Source organism: Pelophylax lessonae, assembly GCF_965119305.1.
Source record: "Pelophylax lessonae genome assembly, chromosome: 13".
In the NCBI taxonomy this organism is placed as follows: Eukaryota; Metazoa; Chordata; class Amphibia; order Anura; family Ranidae; genus Pelophylax; species Pelophylax lessonae.
In genome coordinates this window covers 24,946,287-24,966,264 of record NC_138780.1, presented here as the reverse complement: position 1 = coordinate 24,966,264, position 19,978 = coordinate 24,946,287, and the positions used below count along the sequence as shown (strand labels likewise).

The window sequence follows — 19,978 nt, the reverse complement described above, 5'->3', positions numbered from 1 at the left end:
GTACAGTGATACAATAGACAGGTGTAATACACAGGTGTTGTACAAGGATCCAATAGACACGTGTAATACACAGGTGTTGTACAGTGATATAATAGACAGATGCAATACTCAAGGGTTGTACAGTGATACAATAGACAGGAGCAATAATCAGGTGTTGTACAGTGATAAAATAGACAGGTGTAATACGCAGGTGTTGTACAGTGATACAATAGACAGGTGTAATACACAGGTGTTGTACAGTGATAAAATAGGCAGGTGTAATACACAGGTGTTGTAAAGTGATACAATAAACAGGTGTAATACACAGGTGTTGTACAGTGGTACAATAGACAGGTGTAATACACAGGTGTTGTACAGTGATACAATAGGCAGGTGTAATACACAGGTGTTGTACAGTGATATAATAGACAGGTGCAATACACAGGGGTTGTACAGTGATACAATATACAGGTGTAATACTCAGGTGTTTTACAGTGATATAATATACAGGTGTAATACACAGGTGTTGTACAGTGATACAATAGACAGGTGTAATACACAGGTGTTGTACAGTGATACAATAGACAGGTGTAATACACAGGTGTTTGTAAAGTGATACAATAAACAGGTGTAATACTCAGGTGTTGTAGAGTGATACAATAGGCAGGTGTAATACACAGGTGTTGTACAGTGATATAATAGACAGGTGCAATACTCAGGGGTTGTACAGTGATACAATAGACAGGTGTAATACACAGGTGTTGTAAAGTGATACAATAAACAGGTGTAATACTCGGGTGTTGTACAGTGATACAATAGACAGGTGTAATACACAGGTGTTGTACAGTGATATAATAGACAGGTGTAATACTCAGGGGTTGTACAGTGATACAATAGGCAAGTGCAATACTCAGGTGTTTTACAGTGATATGATAGACAGGTGCAATACACAGGTATTGTACAGTGATACCATAGGCAGGTGCAATACACAAGTGTTGTACAGTGATATAATAGACAGGTGCAATACTCAGTTGTTGTACAGTGATATAATAGACAGGTGCAATACTCAGGTGTTGTACAGTGATATAATAGACAGGTGAAATACACAGGTGTTGTACAGTGATTCAATGGAAAGGTGTAATACACAGGTGTTGTACAGTGATATAATAGACAGGTGTAATACACAGGTGTTGTACAGTGATTCAATAGCTGGTGCAATACTCAGGTGTTGTACAGTGATACGATAGAAAGGTGTAATGCTCAGGTGTTGTACAGTGATGCAACCGACAGGAGCAATGCACAGGCGTTGTACAGTGACACAATAGACAGGTGTAATACTCAGGTGTTGTACAGTGATAAAATAGACAGGAGCAATACACAGGTGTTGCAAAGTGACACAATAGACAGGAAAAATATTCAGGTTGTGAGTAATGATACAACAGACAGGTGCAATACACAGCTGTTGCACAGTGATACAATAGACAGGAGCAATACACAGGTGTTGTACAGTGATACAATAGACAGGTGCAATACTCAGGTGGTGTACAGTGATACAATAGACAGGAGCAATACACAGGTGGTGTACAATGATACAATAGACAGGAGAAATATTCAGTTGGTGAACAATGATACAATAGACAGTTGTAATACTCAGGTGTTATACAGTGATATAATCGACAGGAGCAATACACAGGTGTTGTACAGTGATATAATAGACAGGTGTAATACTCAGGTGTTATACAGTGATACAATCGACAGGAGCAATACTTAGGTGGTGTACAATGATACAATAGACAGGAGCAATACACAGGTGTTGTACTGTGATACAATAGACATGTGCAATACACAAGTGTTGCACAGGGACACAATAGACGGGAGAAATATTCAGGCAGTGTACAATGTTACAATAGACAGGTGCAATACACAGGTGTCGTACAGTGATACAATAGACAGGTGCAATACACAGGTGTGGTACAGTGATACAATAGACAGTAGTGATACACAGATGTTGTACAGTGATACAATAGACAGAAGTGATACACAGGTGTTGTACAGTGATACAATAGACAGGTATAATACTCAGGTGGTGTACAATGATACAATAGACAGAAGTGATACACAGGTGTTGTACAGTGCCCCCTTTCAATGCAGAGTGCCCACAGCGTGCCCCCAATCAATGCAGAGTGCCTACAACGTGCCCCCAATCAATGCAGAGTGCCCACAGTGTGCCCCCAATCAATGCAGAGTGCCCACAGCGTGCCCCAATCAATGCAGAGTGCCCACATCGTGCCCCCTTTCAATGCAGAGTGCCCAGAGAGACCAGCGCGCGCACTTCCCTGATTCGGCGGCGGCTTCTCCTCAATCCTCCGTGTCTCCCTCCTCCTCCTTGGCCAATGGCAATTGTTTGCCTTTCGGCCAATCAGGAAACGGGTCTCGGACCCGCTTCCTGATTGGCCAGGAGGAGGATCAGGAGGAGGATCCATGTGACAATAGCGAATATTCATTCGCTATTGTCACACAATGGGTGGGCTCAGAGCGCACTGCTCTGCGCCCTGGGTCCACCCTCAGCACAGCCCTGTCACAGTAATGAGTAACGAATGCAGCACATAAAAAAAATATCTGAGTAAAAGTATTAAACTCATTGAAAATATGTACTTAAGTAAAAGTAGGAGAAAAAAACTATACTCTAGTAAAGTACAGATACCGCCTTTTAGTACTTAAGTACAGTAGTGAAGTAGTTCTACTTCGTTACTATACATCTTTGGGTGTTGGTGGTGAGCTAAACCAAAAACATTGTTGAAAGCTAGCAGAATCAAGATTGAGGAATAGGATAGGCAGCATATGTAGTCTTTAAGGGGTGGCAGACCCCTAGCAAATTCAATCAGTTACATCAGCATCAGGGGCTTAATAGCTGCTGTTGATCCAGGACTGATTAATTTTGATAAAAGTCAGCTGGTCAATGGAGTCTGTGGACAGACGCACTCTTTTGTCCGTCACAAAACCTCCAGCAGCACTGAATGTCTGTTCGGAAAGCACGCTGTAAGCAATACAGGCCAGTATCTCGATTGCATATTGAGCAAGTTCTGAGCCACTGATCCATCCTCAAGACCCAGTAACCCAGTGGATGCTCAGTTGGAAAGGTCTCCAAGTCTGCTCTTGCCTCTAGATAATCCTGCACCATGTGATGGAGACGCTGCTGATGGTTGCTTAAATCTAACAGCCCTGGGTGCTGAGGACTAAAGAACTGTTTAAAGGCATCGGTCAGCCAGCCGCCTTCTCCACCACTCCTCCTTAGGCTGAACGATGCCTCAGAAACACATTCAGAGAATGTTAACCTCCCAGTGCCTGGAAAGGTGTTACACAAATTTTTATTCAAGGCGTCCTCAAGATGTTTCATCCTCTGCTCCCTCTGCGAAGGCAGGATGAGCTCTGCAACTTTACCCTTGTAACGTGGATCAAGAAGGTTTGCCAACCAGTAATTATCCCTCTCCTTGATAGCACGAATCCTCTGGTCCTTTTGCAGGCTTTGCAGAATCAGGGAGCCCATGCAACGTAAGTTTGAGGAAACATGAGCTTTTGATTCCTATGGGTCACTAAGGATGACATTGTAAGGAGCAACTTCTCCCCAACCACGTACAACTCCTGGGGTTTCTGGGGAATGAAAACCATCCCTTGAAGACTGTTATCCTCTACATCCATGCTGCCACATTCCTCCTCCTCCTCTTCCTCCTGTGTGTTTTGTGGCCCTGCGGGAATGATATCTGCATAAAGGGGGCCTTGTGAGGAAAGGAAGTCCTCCTCTTCCTCCCACTGTTCTGCCTCAAGTGCCCTGTCCCTGATTCCACGAAGCGTGTGCTCCAGCAGAAAGACTAGAGAGATTGTGTCACTGATGCATGCATCGTCCTGACTCACCATCCTTGTGGCCTCCTCAAATGGTGACAGGACAGTTCATGCATTCTTTATCAGCAGCCACTGGCGTGGCAAATAGAAGCCAAGCTCCCTTGAGCCTGTCCTTGTGCCATACTCACACAGGTACTCATCGATGGCCCTCTGCAGCATTGCCAATGTTGAGTTCCCCCTGGTGGGCATGTCACAAATGAGGCGGTTGTGGGCAGGTTGAATTCCCATTGAATGTCAGATAGCCGAGCACTGGCATTGTATGAACGCCGGAAATGGCCACAGACTTTTCTGGCCTGCCTAAGGAGATCTTGTAAACCCAGGTTCCTGTTCAAGAAACGCCGCACCACCAATTTCAGGACATGTGCCAAACATGGAACATGTGTCAAATGTCCCTGTCGGAGGGCGGAGAGAAGGTTGCTGCCATTGCCGCATACAAACATTCCTGGCTCAAGCCGTCGAGGTGTCAACCACCTCTGAGCCTGCCCCTGCATAGCTGACAGAATCTCTGCCCCTGTGTGACTCCTATCCCCTAGACAGACCAACTGAAGCACTGCATGGCATCTTTTAGCCTGACTGCTTGCGTAGCCCCTTGAACGCTTAGGGAGCACTGCTGCTTCAGAGGACAATTCAGCAGAAGAGGACATAGAGGAAGAAGAAGAAGAGGAGGAGGAGGAGGTGGTGGAGTAGCCAGATGTGGCAGAACCAGCACCAACTTTTTGGAGGTGTGGTGGCAAATCAAGCTCCAGCACTGAACCCTGTCCTGCATCCTTCCCAGCTGCCAACAGAGTTACCCAGTGTGCCGTGAAGGAAATCTAATGTCCCTGTCCATGCCTGCTAGACCAAGAGTCAGCAAGTCCAACGAGGCCAAAACACTACCTTCCACATGATGGTAGAGAGCTGGAATGGCCTTACGCAAAAAGAAATGTCTTTTTGGAACCTGCCACTGTGGTACAGCACATTCTGCAAATTCACAAAAGGGGGCAGAATCTATTAGATGAAAAGGCAGCAATTGTAGTGCTAGCAATTTGGCCAAGCTAGCATTAAGACGCTGAGCATGTGGATGGCTGGGACAGTATTTCTTTCAACTGTTCAGCAACTGGGGTAGTGAGATTTACCTGCTGGTAAAATTAAGAGGTGGTGTACTGCTAGCAGATTGGGTGCAAGTATCTGTGACACTCATTACTATTACCATCATCCCTCTCAATGCAGGTTTTTGAGAAGACATGAGGTATAGTAGGGGTAGAGATCCCAGATGAGGAGCAAGGTGAAGTATGCTTGTTTTTATCATGTAGCTCTTTCAGGTACTGTTGCCAAAGGCCTGCATGACAGGTCATCATATGTCTTGTCAAGCATGTGGTGCCCAAGCGGCTGCTGTTCTGGCCATGCTTGATCCACTTCAGACAGATATTGCAAACAGCAACGCTGCGGTCTACTGCACATGTGTTGAAAAAAGCCCACACTAATGAACTTTTGGAAGTCTAAAAGCAGCCTGCCTTTTTCCAATTATGGCAGAGATGATTTGATTGGTGAAAGCATTGAGGTCAGGGTACATGCTTTGGCCAATCGCATAATGCACTGCAAGCGTGCAGTGCATTATGAAGCCCATTTGTTTGCCATTCGACAGGGGCAATACACAGGTGTTGTACATTGATACAACAGACAGTAGTGATACACAGGTGTTGTACAGTGATACAATATACAGGTGTAATACACAGGTGTTGTACAGTGATACAATAGACAGTAGTGATACACAAGTGTTGTACAGTGATACAATAGACAGGTGTAATACTCAGATGTTGTACAATGATACAATAGACAGGTGTAATACACAGGTGTTGTACAGTGATACAATAGACAGGTGTAATACTCAGTGTGGTACAGTGATACAATAGACAGGTGTAATACTCAGATGTTGTACAGTGATACAATAGACAGGTGTAATACACAGGTGTTGTACAGTGATACAATAGACAGGTGTAATACTCAGTGTGGTACAGTGATACAATAGACAGGTGTAATACTCAGATGTTGTACAGTGATACAATAGACAGGTGTAATACTCAGGTGTTGTACAGTGATACAATATACAGGTGCAATACACAGGTGTTGTACAGTGATACAATAGACAGGTGTAATACAAAGGTGTTGTACAATGATACAATGGACAGGTGTAATACTCAGGTGTTGTACAGTGATACAATAGACAGGAGTAATACACAGGTGTTGTACAGTGATACAATAGACAGGAATAATACACAGGTGTTGTACAGTGATACAATAGACAGGTGTAATACTCAGGTGTTGTACAGTGATACAATAGACAGGAATAATACACAGGTGTTGTACAGTGATACAATAGACAGGAGTAATACACAGGTCTTGTACAGTGATACAATAGACAGGAGTAATACACAGGTGTTGTACAGTGATACAATAGACAGGTGTAATACTCAGGTGTTGTACAGTGATACAATAGACAGGAATAATACACAGGTGTTGTACAGTGATACAATAGACAGGTGCAATACACAGGTGTTGTACAGTGATACAATAGACAGGTGTAATACACAGGTGTTGTACAATGATACAATAGACAGGTGTAATACTCAGGTGTTGTACAGTGATACAATAGACAGGAGTGATACACATGTGTTGTACAGTGATACAATAGACAGGAGTAATACACAGGTGTTGTACAGTGATACAATATACAGGTGTAATACACATGGTTTGTACAGTGATACAATAGACAGGAGTAATACACATGGATTGTACAATGATACAATAGATGGGAGCAGTTTAGCTCAGTGTGATAATCCAGGGCTCAGCTGCATCCCAGATGTGTGTTCCGTGTACAATGTAACACATGGCTTTTGTGCTAGACAATGATAGCGAGATTTTATATATTTAAGAAGATTGTATGTATTATTTCTGCTTTTTTACTGTAAAAAAGGGGATCATTGTAGTCTGGCCCTTCATTCTGGTTACCTGTTTTTAGTTAAACTGTAACATGCTTTTACCTTTTCATATGTAGAATTTGTTTTCTTGGAAATGTAATTAAAAAAAGAGCTTACATGAAAAAAAGTGAATAAATAAAATGTATATTCATATTGAAAGTCCTTTTGTGCGCGGGGTAATTAGAAAATCATGAATTTGCCTTGTACGTCACTGGACAAAACAGTCTGCATTTATTACAAGAGAAAAATATATACTGTATATATACAGGTAAATCTCCCAAATTAGAATATCTTTAAAAAGGTAATTTATTTCAGTAATTCTATTCAAAAAGTGAAACTCACATATTTTTTATAGATGCGTTACACATAGATTAATATATTTCAAGCATTTCTTTCTTGTAATTTTGATGATTATGGCTTACAGCTAGGGACAACCCAAAGTTTAGTATCTCAGAAAATTAGAAAATTACATAGGACCAATAAAAAAAAAAGGATTTTTAATACAGAAATGTTGGCTTACTGAAAAGTATGTCCATGTACAGTATAGTATGCACTTAAAGCGGAGTTCCGGCCTGAAAAAAAAAATTTAGATAAAAATACCCCCGGGACAGTCAGGGCTAGAGCATTTCAGCAATGATAGCCTCTGAACTGTCCCCGGGTTCACTTACCTTTTAGAAGAAATACTTACATTTAAAATTTCTTCTCCAGCGCTGCCATCTCAGGTGTGGGCAGCTGAAGCCAGGGCATCCTCTTCCGTGTCCTCTTTGTCCCAGAATGCCCTGCACCGGCCCCACTCGTCACTTCCGGGGAAGGCGCATCATCCCTGCACAGCTTCTGGTCATGCCCAGAAGCTAAGAATGTAAAAGATTGGCGTTAGTCGCCAATAATACCTGCGCAAATGGAAAATCTGGGTGATTGTCACTCAAAAAATATATATATATATATAATATCCGTGCAGTGCAAAATATAAAAGTGCATGTGTGACACAATTATATGATGGTATAAACCAAAAAGGGGGCTGCAACAAAACCTTAAAACATGTAAATTAAGTAAAAACTATACCTAAAGTATAAAATTGCTGCGCGATCACCTATAGTGCACTAAATTAACATAATGTACTGTAAGTCCATATAAATACCATAAACAAATATCTGAATACAATGTGCATCCACAAAAATAATGAAAGTGAGTAAATGGTGAATAGAGTCCCATACACCAACAATCTAAATTCTGAATAAACTTGAAATTGTGCAGTCTCTAGAGGATGATTTTCCACAGTTGTATAGACTCTTCAGTCCCTTCACCACATGGACACCCGGTGTGTGAGAACGCTTACCAGAAGGCACCGACCCCTTAGTTATAGGGGGTCAATGCAAGCAGGGTGTACATAATGTAGAAATCCAGATTCCAGAGTATATCTGCGCCCGACAGAAGGATCCACCTTACAACCGCCTGACATATATGTTATGCTCCGCACTCCTCTGCCAACCCAACGCTCCTCAGAGTTTGAATAAATGAAAAGGGGGGCCAATATAGTGAAGTACATTCAGGTACCAGTTTACAACAGCAGACCGCCTTTCTGTCTTCCCGGGGAGTGATCGTGGGTGCCCAGGGGCAATCGCGGCCGCTGGCTCCGCAGATCAGCTTCCCCTCTCACAAATCGCCATACATTAGTAGAAAAAGTGGCGCTAGTAGGTGATAGAGGGCCCCTAAGCTGTCTATACACTAGTAAATAAAAAAAACTGGCTCTAGTACGTGATATGGGGACCTTAATATAGTCTTGCACTAGTGGAAAATTGGCCCCCACCAGTATTCCTGGCCCCTCCTCTCTGTAAATTGCCCCCATAAGAAGGTAAAAAAAATGTTTAGGGTTTAGAACCCTTTTAGGATAGCCTTACACTAGTGGAAAATTTGCAATAGTATGTAATATAAGTCTGCCCATATACTAGAAGAAAATTGGCCATAGTATGTGATATTGGACCCTTGAGCTGACCATACCCTAGAAAAAAGTGTCTTTAGTATGTGATATGGGGGCCCTAAGATAGCCTCACACCAGTGGAAAATTAGCCTTATTGTGTGATATAGGGCTCCTAAACTGGACATTCCCTAGTAGAAAAATTGCCCTAGTATGTAATATGGGGCCCATAAGTTGGCCATACCTTAGAAAAATGGTCCTAGTATGTGATACAGAGCCTGTAAGCTGGCCATACCCTAGTAGAAAAATTGCCCTAGTATGTAATATGGGGCCCTTAAGTTGGCCATGCCTTAGAAAAATGGTCCTAGTATGTGATACAGGGCCCTTAAGCTGGCCATACCCTAGTAAAAAAAATGGCCCTAGTAAGTAATACTGGGCACTTAAGCTGTCCATACCCTAGTACAGTGATGGCATACCTTGGCACCCCAGTTGTTTTGGAACTACATTTCCCATGATGCTCATGCACTCTGCAGTGTAGTTGAGCATCATGGGAAATATAGTTCCCAAACTTCTTGGGTGCCAAGGTTCACTATCACTGCCCTAGTTGAAAATTGGCCCTAGTATGAGTTATGGGGGCCCATACGTTGGTCATACCCTAGTAGAAAACTGGCTCTAGTATGTGATACAGTGCCCTTAGGCTAGCCATACCCTAGTAGAAAAATGGCCCTAATATGTGATACAGGGCCCTTAGTCTAGCCATACCCTAGTAGAAAAATGGCCCTAATATGTGATACAGAGCCCTTATGCTGCCCATACCCTAGTCGAAAAATGGCTCAAGTATGTGATACAGGGCACTTAAGCTGACCATAACCTAGTAGAAAAATGGCTCTAGTATGTGATACAGGGCCCTTAAGCTGGCCATACCCTAGTAGAAAAATGGTCCCAATATGTGACACAGGGCCCTTAAGCTGGCTATACCCTAGTAGAACATTTCCCATAATGCTCATGCACTCTGCAGTGTAGTTGAGCATCATGGGAAATATAGTTCCCAAACATGTGGGGTGCCAACGTTCACCATCAATGCCCTAGTAGAAAATTGACCCTAGTATGAGATATAGGGACCATAAGTTGGCCACACCCTAGTAGAAAAATGGCTATAGTATGTGATAAAGTGCCCTTTAGCTGGCCATACCCTATTAGAAAAATGGCTCTAGTATGTGATACAGGGCCTTTAAGTTGGCCATACCCTAGTAGAAAAATGGCTCTAGTATGTGATACAGTGCCCTTAAATTGGCATTGACCATACCCTAGTAGAAAAATGGCTGTAGTATGTGATCCAGGGCCCTTAAGTTGGCCATACCCTAGTAGAAAAATTGCTCTAGTATGTAATACAGGGCCCTTAGGTTGGCCGTACCCTAGTAGAAAAATGGCCCCAATATGTGATACACGGCCCTTAAGCTGGCCATACCCTAGTTGAAAAATGGTCCCAATATGTGATGCAGAGCCCTTAAGCTGGCCATACCCTAACCCTAGTAGAACATTTTCCATGATGCTCATGCACTCTGCAGTGTAGTTGAGCCTCATGGGAAATGTAGTTCCCAAACATCTGGGGTGCCAAGGTTCACCATCACTGCCCTATTAGAAAATTGACCCTAGTATGAGATATCGGGCCCATAAGTTTGCCATACCCTAGTAGGAAAATGGCCCTAATATGTAATACAGGGCCCTTAAGCTGGCCATACCCTAGTAGAAAAATGGCTCCGGTATGTGATACAGGGCCCTAAGCTGGCCATAACCTAGTAGAAAAATGGCCCTAATATGTGATACAGGGTCCTTAAGCTGGCCATACCCTAGTAGAAAAATGGCTCTAGTATGTGATATAGTGGCCTTAGGCTGGCCATACCCTAGTAGAAAAATTGCCCTAATATGTGATACAGGGTCCTTAAGCTGGCCATACCCTAGTAGAAAATTGTCCCTTGTATGTGATACGGGACCCTTAAGTTGGCCATAACCTAGTAGAAAATTGGCTCCAGTATGTGATACGGGGCCCTTAAGCTGGCCATACCCTAGTAGAAAAATTGTCCCAAAATGTGATACAGGGCCCTTAAGTTGGCTATACCCTAGTAGAAAAATGGCCCCAATATGTGATACAGGGCCCTTAAGCTGGCAATACCCTAGTAGAAAATTGTCCCTAGTATGTGATACAGGGCCCTTAAGCTGGCAATACCCTAATAGAAAATTGTCCCTAGTATGTGATACGGGGCCCTTAAGCTGGCCATACCCTAGTAGAAAAATGGTCCCAATATGTGATACAGGGACCATAAGCTGTCCATGCACTTGCAGAAATTTCTTTCAAAAACATTTTAAAACATTTGTCATTTTATTCATTTTTGACTGCAGTGCCGAGAAAAGCCGGATGGAAAACTTTTCTCAAATTCTTGTACTAACATGTGTTTAAAAGTCTACTGGTGTATGGCCATCTTTAGATTGTAAGCTCCTTAAGATTGAGAACTGATGTGAATATATGATATGTAAAGCAGTGTATTGTTGGCGTTCTATATAATACCTGTAATAAAATAAATAATTAATAATACAGGGGAACTTTAGATATGTGGTGTACGTCTGCTGGTCTAAAGCATTACCGTCCTTGCACCACGAGAACCTTCCCATCTGAAGATCCAATCTGAACATCCAACAATTAGCCTAAGAAGCCAAGTGTAAACAATGAGCCTCATGCATCATAATGTAACCAGTAATGAGATTCTTGTTCACAAAAGACCAAAGTCTACAGTACGTAATGCCCTGACTACATTCAACGCACGGTCCATGATCCCAATAATATTAGCTGCCCATTGTCATGTAAACTACCCCCGGGGTCTGTTAACCCTTTTACTGCCAGAATAATTATCACTCCAAACAAATGGAATTATCTATCGCATTGCCTAAAATGCTTGTGTGTGTGTGGTACATTCATACAGGGCTGGCCCAAGAAATTGTGTTGCCTGGGTCTGAGAATGAAATGCTGCCCCCACCCTCACATCCATTATTCTATATAATGATAATTAAAACTAAAATTAAATTCATCAGAAAGTCAGATTTACATGCAACAGCACCTTGTCTATGCAAAATTATATGATATACCCCCATGTTACCACTCCCCCATCTTGGCATCCTAGGGCATCCATGGGTGTGTCAGCATAGTGCCACCCCTCAGGGCCCATGTGCAGTGAACACATGGCACCCATGGATGATATGCCACTGGGATAGGGTAGTATAGGGGCGGGCTAGGGCAGTATGGGGGTGGGCAAGGGCAGTATAGGGGCGGGCTAGGGCAGTATAGGGGTGGGCAAGGGCAGTATAGGGACGGGCTAGGGCAGTATAGCGACGGGCTAGGGCAGTATAGTGATTTCTGAGCATTACAGGTTATGCAACTGTAGCACCCTCCTAGTCAGGTGCTAGGTAGCAGGTATAGTTTTGGCTTTCTCTGCTTAACAGGAAAACAGTAGGCAAAGCATTTGTACTCTACCTATCAGGGAGTTAGATCTGCTAGTTAGGCCTGCTCCATGTGTTCAATGTGTGATTCATGTGGGCTGAGGGAGTGTCCCCACTGTATCTAATGGAGAGGTGCATTGGACAGTGGAGGAAACATAGCCAATGACACACAGACTTTGATATTTATCTCATGGGTTTGGCACAGAGAGAGGTGCATCATGGGATAGGGTATAAAAGCCAAGAGCGCATGAGGCAGGTGGTCTTTGGGCGGGAAGCCAAGTCCCAGAAGGAGGGAGACGGCTGTCTCCTCTGTTGTAGCAGTGGATGGTGGTCACATGCAGTCGGTCTAGTGAACCAGGGAGTGTGACTGAACCCAGAGGTCTGGGAGAAGCTGACTGGAGGAGTTGGGGCTGAAGTGAACAAGGAAAAACAGTGTCCGTGTATACAGAGGAACTTGCCCGGGGGTCTGCCTAGGAAGGGGACCACTCCAGAGTGTCAGCTCCACAGTGAGAGAGAAAGGGGTGCCAAGTTAGAACCCTGAAGATAATTGTACACAGAAACACTTTTATTACCTTCATTCCAGTGGCAGAGTGAAGCATCCAGGGCCGGTGCTAGACTATTTTGCACCCTAGGCAAGACCAGCTACTTGCACCCCCTCCCCAAAAAACTGTGCTTACTGCTCCCCTTCCTGCAAATAACCCCCCCCCCTTAACCCTACACTCCCCTTCCTGTATACACTGCCCTCTTTAATCCTACACCCCCCTTCCTGTACACACTGCCCTCCTTTAACCCTACACCTCCAATCCTGTACACACTGCCCCCCTTCCTGCACACTGCCCCCCTTTAACGCTAAACCCCCTTTCTGCACACACTGCCCTCCTTTAATGCTACACCCCATTCCTGCACACACTGCCCCCCTTTAACGCTACACCCCCTTCCTGCACACTCTGCCTCCTTTAATGCTACACCCCCTTCCTATACACACTGCCGTCCCTTTAACCCTACACCCCCTTCCTGTACACACTGCCCCCCCCTTTAGAGGTGACATCCACCGGGGAAGAGGAGGAATGTGGCACTTGCCATGGCTACGCCCTAGGTGGCAGTGCGCCCTAGGCGGCTGCCTAGTTCGCCCAGTGGTAGCACCGGCCCTGGAAGCATCGGCCTTGCCGCACTCAAGTCAGATGTCCCTAATACTGTGAATAGTTATCAGTTGGAGTATCCCACTCATCCCTTCTCCTATCCAAGTTCTCAATAAAACCACAATACAACATCCCCTGGACTGATCATTAACTGAGCCAAGTACTTAAAGTGATAAGTTTCTGCAAGCCGTTGCTGCAGGTAACCCAGGGGAATCCAGAAAGTGTTATACCCAGCAGTCCTCTAGGGGGCAGTGCTACACAATATTTGGCCATCCAGCAGATCAGGAGCCACTACTAGAAAAAAATATGGACACCCTTTGTGTCCTGTCACACAGAACTAACTTGTATTACCTCTCTGTTGTGCTCTCCCAGTCCTCCTACAGTCTTCAGTGCCTACCCTCACACATGCACCAGAGCAGAAGAAGGCAGACCGGGCGTGAGGCCGGGCGCACCCCATCCTCCAATTCCACCCTAAAAAATGCTGCCCTCCGGAACATTGGCTGCTGGCGGAGCCGGTGGGGAAGGGATCTTTCATTGCTTTGTCTCCTGTGGATACCCCGCCCCCCCTGTATTTTGATCGGGAGGAAGTCCCACTGTCAGAATACAATGACACAGCAAGGAGGATCCCCGCATCCATCTCAAATGTGTTGAAAGAGGAATTGGTTCAGTTATTTGTGTTCAGTTGGCTGGCTGATCAAAAAAAAGCATGTCATAATTAACTGTTATATTTATTTATATAATTATAACTGTTTTTATCTCATATGTTAACAATGTTTCCCTTATTCTGCTTTATGGAAGCTATGTTGACATCAGGATATAATGGAAAACGCAATCACAGACACGAAACCTGTGATGTTGTCAGGACCAGGGCAGCTTATTAGCTGCCTGAGGGAGTTAATAAAAAATATAATAATACAAAATCTGTGCACTTGCACCATTGCCACACAATTTCAAAATTCTGTTTACAATCCTATCCTATACAGTTTGTCTTACAGTGATATTAAAGTATTTTCTTTTTTAAATAACAAACATTTTATACTTACCAATGGTTTTGCACAGAGCAGCCCAGATCCTCCTCTTCTCGGGTCCCTTGTTGGCGCTCCTGGTTCCTCCCTCCTGCTGGGTGCCCCCACAGCAAGCAGCTTGCTGTGGGGGCACCTAAGTAGGCCCCCGACCCACTGCTCTTTGTGTCCATTCACACATGGAGCTGCGGCTCAGCCCCTCCCCTCCACCTCCTGAATGGCTCACTGACTGTGATTGACAGCAGCGGACAGAAGCTAATCAGGAGTGCGAGTCCCCGGAGAAGCAAGGATCTTGTGGAAATCACTGGATCAAAAGGGGGTTCAGGTAAGCATTGGGGGGGGGGGGGTCTTTTTTCACATAGAATGCATAAAGGTAAAAAACCTTGTGCCTTTACAATCACTTTAATGTAGATTTGTGTCCTGGGTATTGACAAGCACATGTTTTCATATAATCTACAAGCAGAAAATATGCATTAGAACAAGCCCTCGCTGACCTCTGTAGCTCCAGTCACTGTGGAGTAATTCATCCTCAAAGTTTGCAGCAAAAACACTTTAAGGTTCATGCTCTCTCACCAGTTTGTTTGGCAGCCTTCCCTCTTTTCTTTCAATTCATTTTTATTAAAGTTTAAGCAGATTACTGATATACAATGTCGTTCAGCATATTCACATGAGGAACATGCAGGAATCTCAAAATCAGGGGTGTCAATCTCAATTTAATTGCGGGCCACATGGTTGTCCTCAAAGGGCCGGTTGTACAGTAAGACTGTATACATTTATTCAGGTCTTTTTTTCTCAGAGAATAGGTGCAGGGACTCAAACACACCCCGAACTGCATTTCAGGGGTGCCCTATCTACAGAGTGCAGTGTTTAGGGGCGTGCATTGTACAGAGTGCGCAGTTCAGGGGTTTGCTACATACAGAGTTCACAGTTCAGGGATCTGCTACGTACAGAGTGCACAGTTCAGGGGTGCGCTACAAACACAGTGTGCAGTCCAGGGGTACGCTTCGTACAGAGTGCGCAGTCCAGCGGTGCGCTACATACAGAGTTTGCAGTCCAGGGGTGCGCTATGTACAGAGTGTGCAGTCCAGGGATGTGCTACACACAGAGTGCACAGTTCAGGGGTGCACTACCTACAGAGTGCACAGTTCAGGGGTGTGTTGCATACAGATGCAGAGTTCAGGGGTGCGTTATGTACAGACTGTGCAGTCCAGGGGTGCGCTACCTATAGAGTGCACAGTTCAGGGGTGTGCTACCTAAAGAGTGCATAGCTCAGGGGTGTGCTACCTAAAGAGTGCACAGCTCAGGGGTGTGCTGCATACGGATGCAGAGTTCAGGGGTGCATTACGTACAGAGTGCACAGTTCAGGGATGCACTACATACAGAGTGCAGAGTTTAGAGGTGCCCTTTGTACAGCATGCAGAGTTCAGGAGTGCACTATGTACAGAGTGCACAGTTTAGGAGTGCGCTACGTACAGAGTTCATAGTTCAGGGGTGTACTACGTACAGACTGCAAAAGTTCAGGAGTGCATGCTACGTACAGAGTGCACAGTTCAGGGGCGTGTTACATACAGAGTGCAGAGTTCAGGGGTGTGCTACATACAGAGTGCAGAGTTCAGGGTTGTACTATGTACAGAGTGCAGAGTTCAGGGTTGTACTATGTACAGAGTGCAGAGTTCAGGGGTGTGCTACATACAGAGTGCAGAGTTCAGGGGTGTGCTACATACAGAGTGCAGAGTTCAGGGGTGTGCTACATACAGAGTGCAGAATACAGGGGTTTTCTATGCATAGTGTGCAAGAATCAGCTCTCTTTCATAGGCTGTTCACATCTCACTTCCACCCCTCTCCCTGGGTGTGAGGGCCACATGAAATGGCATAGAGGGCTGGATTCGGCCCGCGGGCCTTGTGTTTGACACATGATCTAGATCAACAAAGAAATACATAAAAGAAAAAGAAAACAGGAAAAAACATACATGAACTTTACAAAGATTGCTTATTTGCTATGCCCTATCTACTCATTGTTGGACACTAAACATATCTATCCTGCCTCCTATGTTGGATTATCAAGGGGATAGCGCCGGTTAATAACAAATGCCATATTTATGGTTTAGAACAGGGGTGTAAAACTCAATTTAATCGCGGGCCGCATCAGCATTATGATTGCCCTCAAAAGGGCCGGTTGTATCTGTAAGACTAGATGTCCAGAGCATCCCCTACCCTTACATAAGATGTCAAGAGCCTCTCCCCCATCAGAAGTTGAGTCCCTCACCCTCCCTTATATTACCCCTTATCCGGAGCTGCTGCTGGGTAGAGGCTGTAGGCATTGCTGGAAAGCAAAAAGTACAGCGTCTAGAGGAGGACCATAGCAGGGCTGGAGCTCTCCCGCAGCTGCAGGAGAGGTGCAAGGGCCACATGCAATAGCCTGGAGGGCCAGATTCGGCCCACAGGCCTTGTGTTTGACACATGTGGTTAAGAAAGTTGGGGGTGTAAACTAAAGGAAACAACCTCCACCAATTTTTATTATAGACCCATTATACCAGTACCTCTAGAGCCAGTAGAAGACTTAATGTTATAGTTCTGATCATTTGAAATTGGAGTCCTAATGGCTCCACTTAGTTTGGAAAGATTTCAATCCTTGATTATTGGTTGTAACAGATTTCTCATAACATTCCATCCTTTCTAAGCTACAATTCATACACAGAACAGGCGCACAAAAAAAAAAAACGGAGAGTGCATCCCTATTGGAAGATTTTCATCTCCAATCTGTTCCAGTGACAACCATAACATTTTGGCCTATTGAACACCTTATGACGCATTGACAAAGTCAACAGGCCATATGTGGAGTAGCAGTCCCCCCATTTGGGACACAGGCAGCATCAATGACATGACCATTTCAAGCACCTTTAGTTGCTCTTTATTGCAGCCTAGGAACCTGAGTCCTGGGCAGCTGTACTCTTTAACCACTTTCGCACTGCTCACTAGAGCTGTACTGCGGCAAAGTGGCTCGATAACGTCTGGCGACGTAGTACTACGTCACCAGACATTCCCCTCTCTCGGCGGCGCGCGCGTGCCGCCGGAGGCTCGCTCCCGCTGTATTCAGTCACAGCGGGAGTCGGGCCAGGGGAGGAGCAGCGGCGATCGCCGCTGCTCTTCCCCGATCGTCGGGGAATCGAGTGTGGAGATCCGCCTGCTTGTGTAAACACAAGCGGGCGGATCTCCTAAGTGACAGGCAGGGTCAGATTGCAGGGCTCAGCATAGCTGAACCCCCGATCTGTCCTTGTGTCACACAGTCACCTCCCCCCACACACGTCAGTAAGCACCAGACATACATTAACCCCTTGATCACCAATAAAAATTAACCCCTTCCCTGCCAGTGTCATTTTTACAGTAACAGTGCATATTTATAGCACTGATTACTGTAGTAATGTCACTGGTACCCCCAAAAGTGTCAAAAATGTCAGTCAGGGGTCCGATCTGTCCGCCGCAATGTCGCAGTCCCGCAAAAAAAATCGCAGATCGCCGCCATTACTCGTTAAAAAAAAAAAACACCAAAAATGACAGAAATCTTTCCCTTAGTTAGTAAACGCAATAACTTTTGCGCAAACCAATCAAAATACGCTTATTGCGATTTTTTTTTACCAAACATAGGTAGCAGAAAACAAATTGTCCAAAAATTTAAAAAAAGTTTGATTTTTACATTTTTTTGGGGGGGAATTTCATATAAAAAAATGTGAAAAATATTGTTATTTTTTCAAAATTTACGCTCTTTTTTTGTTTATAGCGCAAAAAGTAAAAATCGCACAGGTGATCAAATACCACCAAAAGAAAGCTCTATTTGTGGGAACAAAAGGACGTCAATTTAATTTGGTTACGGTGTCGCAGGACCGAGCAGTTGTTTAAAGTCGCACAGTGCCGAATCGCAAAAAGTGGCCCAGACGTAAGACAGCAAAATCCTCCGGTGGTAAAGTGGTTAAAGTTAAACATTTCAAATTATTATCATTTACTGGCCTTTCCTTGCTTTTCCATATGTTCCCCTTATATATTAAAGTAGACCTTTCAGAAACTTTTGAAGTCTGCATTATTAAACACCTAACATCATGATATACAACAAAAGTATGTTTTATTTAAGGCTCTACCTTTAATCAGGAAAAATCTGTCCCTGGGATCCAGTTCAATACCGATGCCTAGGCTAAGATGATGTCATCAGTCTGCTGCAGCCATGATGGACCATTTCCACAATCTCCTCTCCCCAAGTGTTCAGACTGGAACATTGTAACCCTGAAACAAGTCAAAAAGTGAGAGGTGGCAGCAGGGGATGATCTATTCCATACACAGCTAAGCACAGCCAAGAACTACACAGGTACCAGGATTTACATTATTGTGCCATCTCTGAGCAAGCTTCTAAGTCAAGGTAGAAGAAGAAAAATGGTGCTGTTCTTCTTGGAAAGCAAAAGAGACAAAGGTGTTGTTGGGGTAAGTGCTTTGTTCTTTTTTTCATTACTTAGCATGTATGCATTTATTATAAATATATATATATATATATATATATATATATATATATATATATATATATATACTAAGCCCATTTAAAAGGCCAGCTCCAGCAAACTTTCAAATTATCCCTTGCAGTGGGACTGTAAGGTTTAATTGTTCCTTTAGGCCTAAGGGATAGAAAAAAAAGGTGTACTTACCCAATTCTCCATTTCTCTGCGCTGTTAGAGTGGTCCCTGTAGCCTCTTCTCCCACACAGTCTAGCAGTCTAAGAGCTAATTCTACAGCTGGAGCATGGGGGAGCATGGAGGATCAAGGATGTAAAAGCCCTTTTCCCTAGACAAACCAAATTGTTAACCCTTGCAGTGGGCTTTGGCTTATCATCATATTGATGGCCCAAAAAAAGGAGAGAGACAGAACCATTGATAAACACTAGATGGACACTACATGGGATCATTTTAAAGTTGCCTGGAGTTGGGCTTCAAGGCCACTCATCATATTGATGGGCCAAATAAAGGAAAGAGATAGACCCAGTGATGAACACTACATGGACACTGCAAGGAATCATTTTAAAGTTTCCTGGAGTTGGGCTTCAAGGCCACTCACCATATTGATGGACCAAAAGAAAGGAGAGAGACAGAACCAGTGATGAACACTACATGGACAATGCGAAGGATAACTTTAAAGTTTCCTGGAGTTGGGCTTCAAGGCCCCTCGTCATATTGATGGGCCAAATAAAGGAGAGAGACAGAACCAGTGATGAACATTGCATGGATACCACAAGAGAAATTTTGAAAGTTTCCCAGAACTGGGCTTCAAGGCCACTCATCATATTGATGAGCTTTAGAAAGGAAAGAGACAGAACCAATGATGAACACTACATGGAAACTGAAAGGGATCATTTTAAAGTTTCCTGGAGTTGGGCTTCAAGGCCACTCATCATATTGATGGGCCAAATAAAGGAGAGAGATAGACCCAGGGATGAACACTACATGGACACTGCAAGGAATCATTTTAAAGTTTCCTGGAGTTGGGCTTCAAGGCCACTTACCATATTGATGGACCAAAAGAAAGGAGAGAGACAGA

General features: G+C 44.2%; 1 protein-coding gene across 1 annotated transcript in view; it reads right to left on the bottom strand.

Annotated features, from left to right (window-relative positions):
- Positions 1-19,978, bottom strand: part of LOC309569588 (hepatocyte nuclear factor 6-like) — a 128,234-nt gene that overhangs the window by 71,539 nt on the left and 36,717 nt on the right. The gene's annotated exons all lie outside the window — the stretch shown is intronic.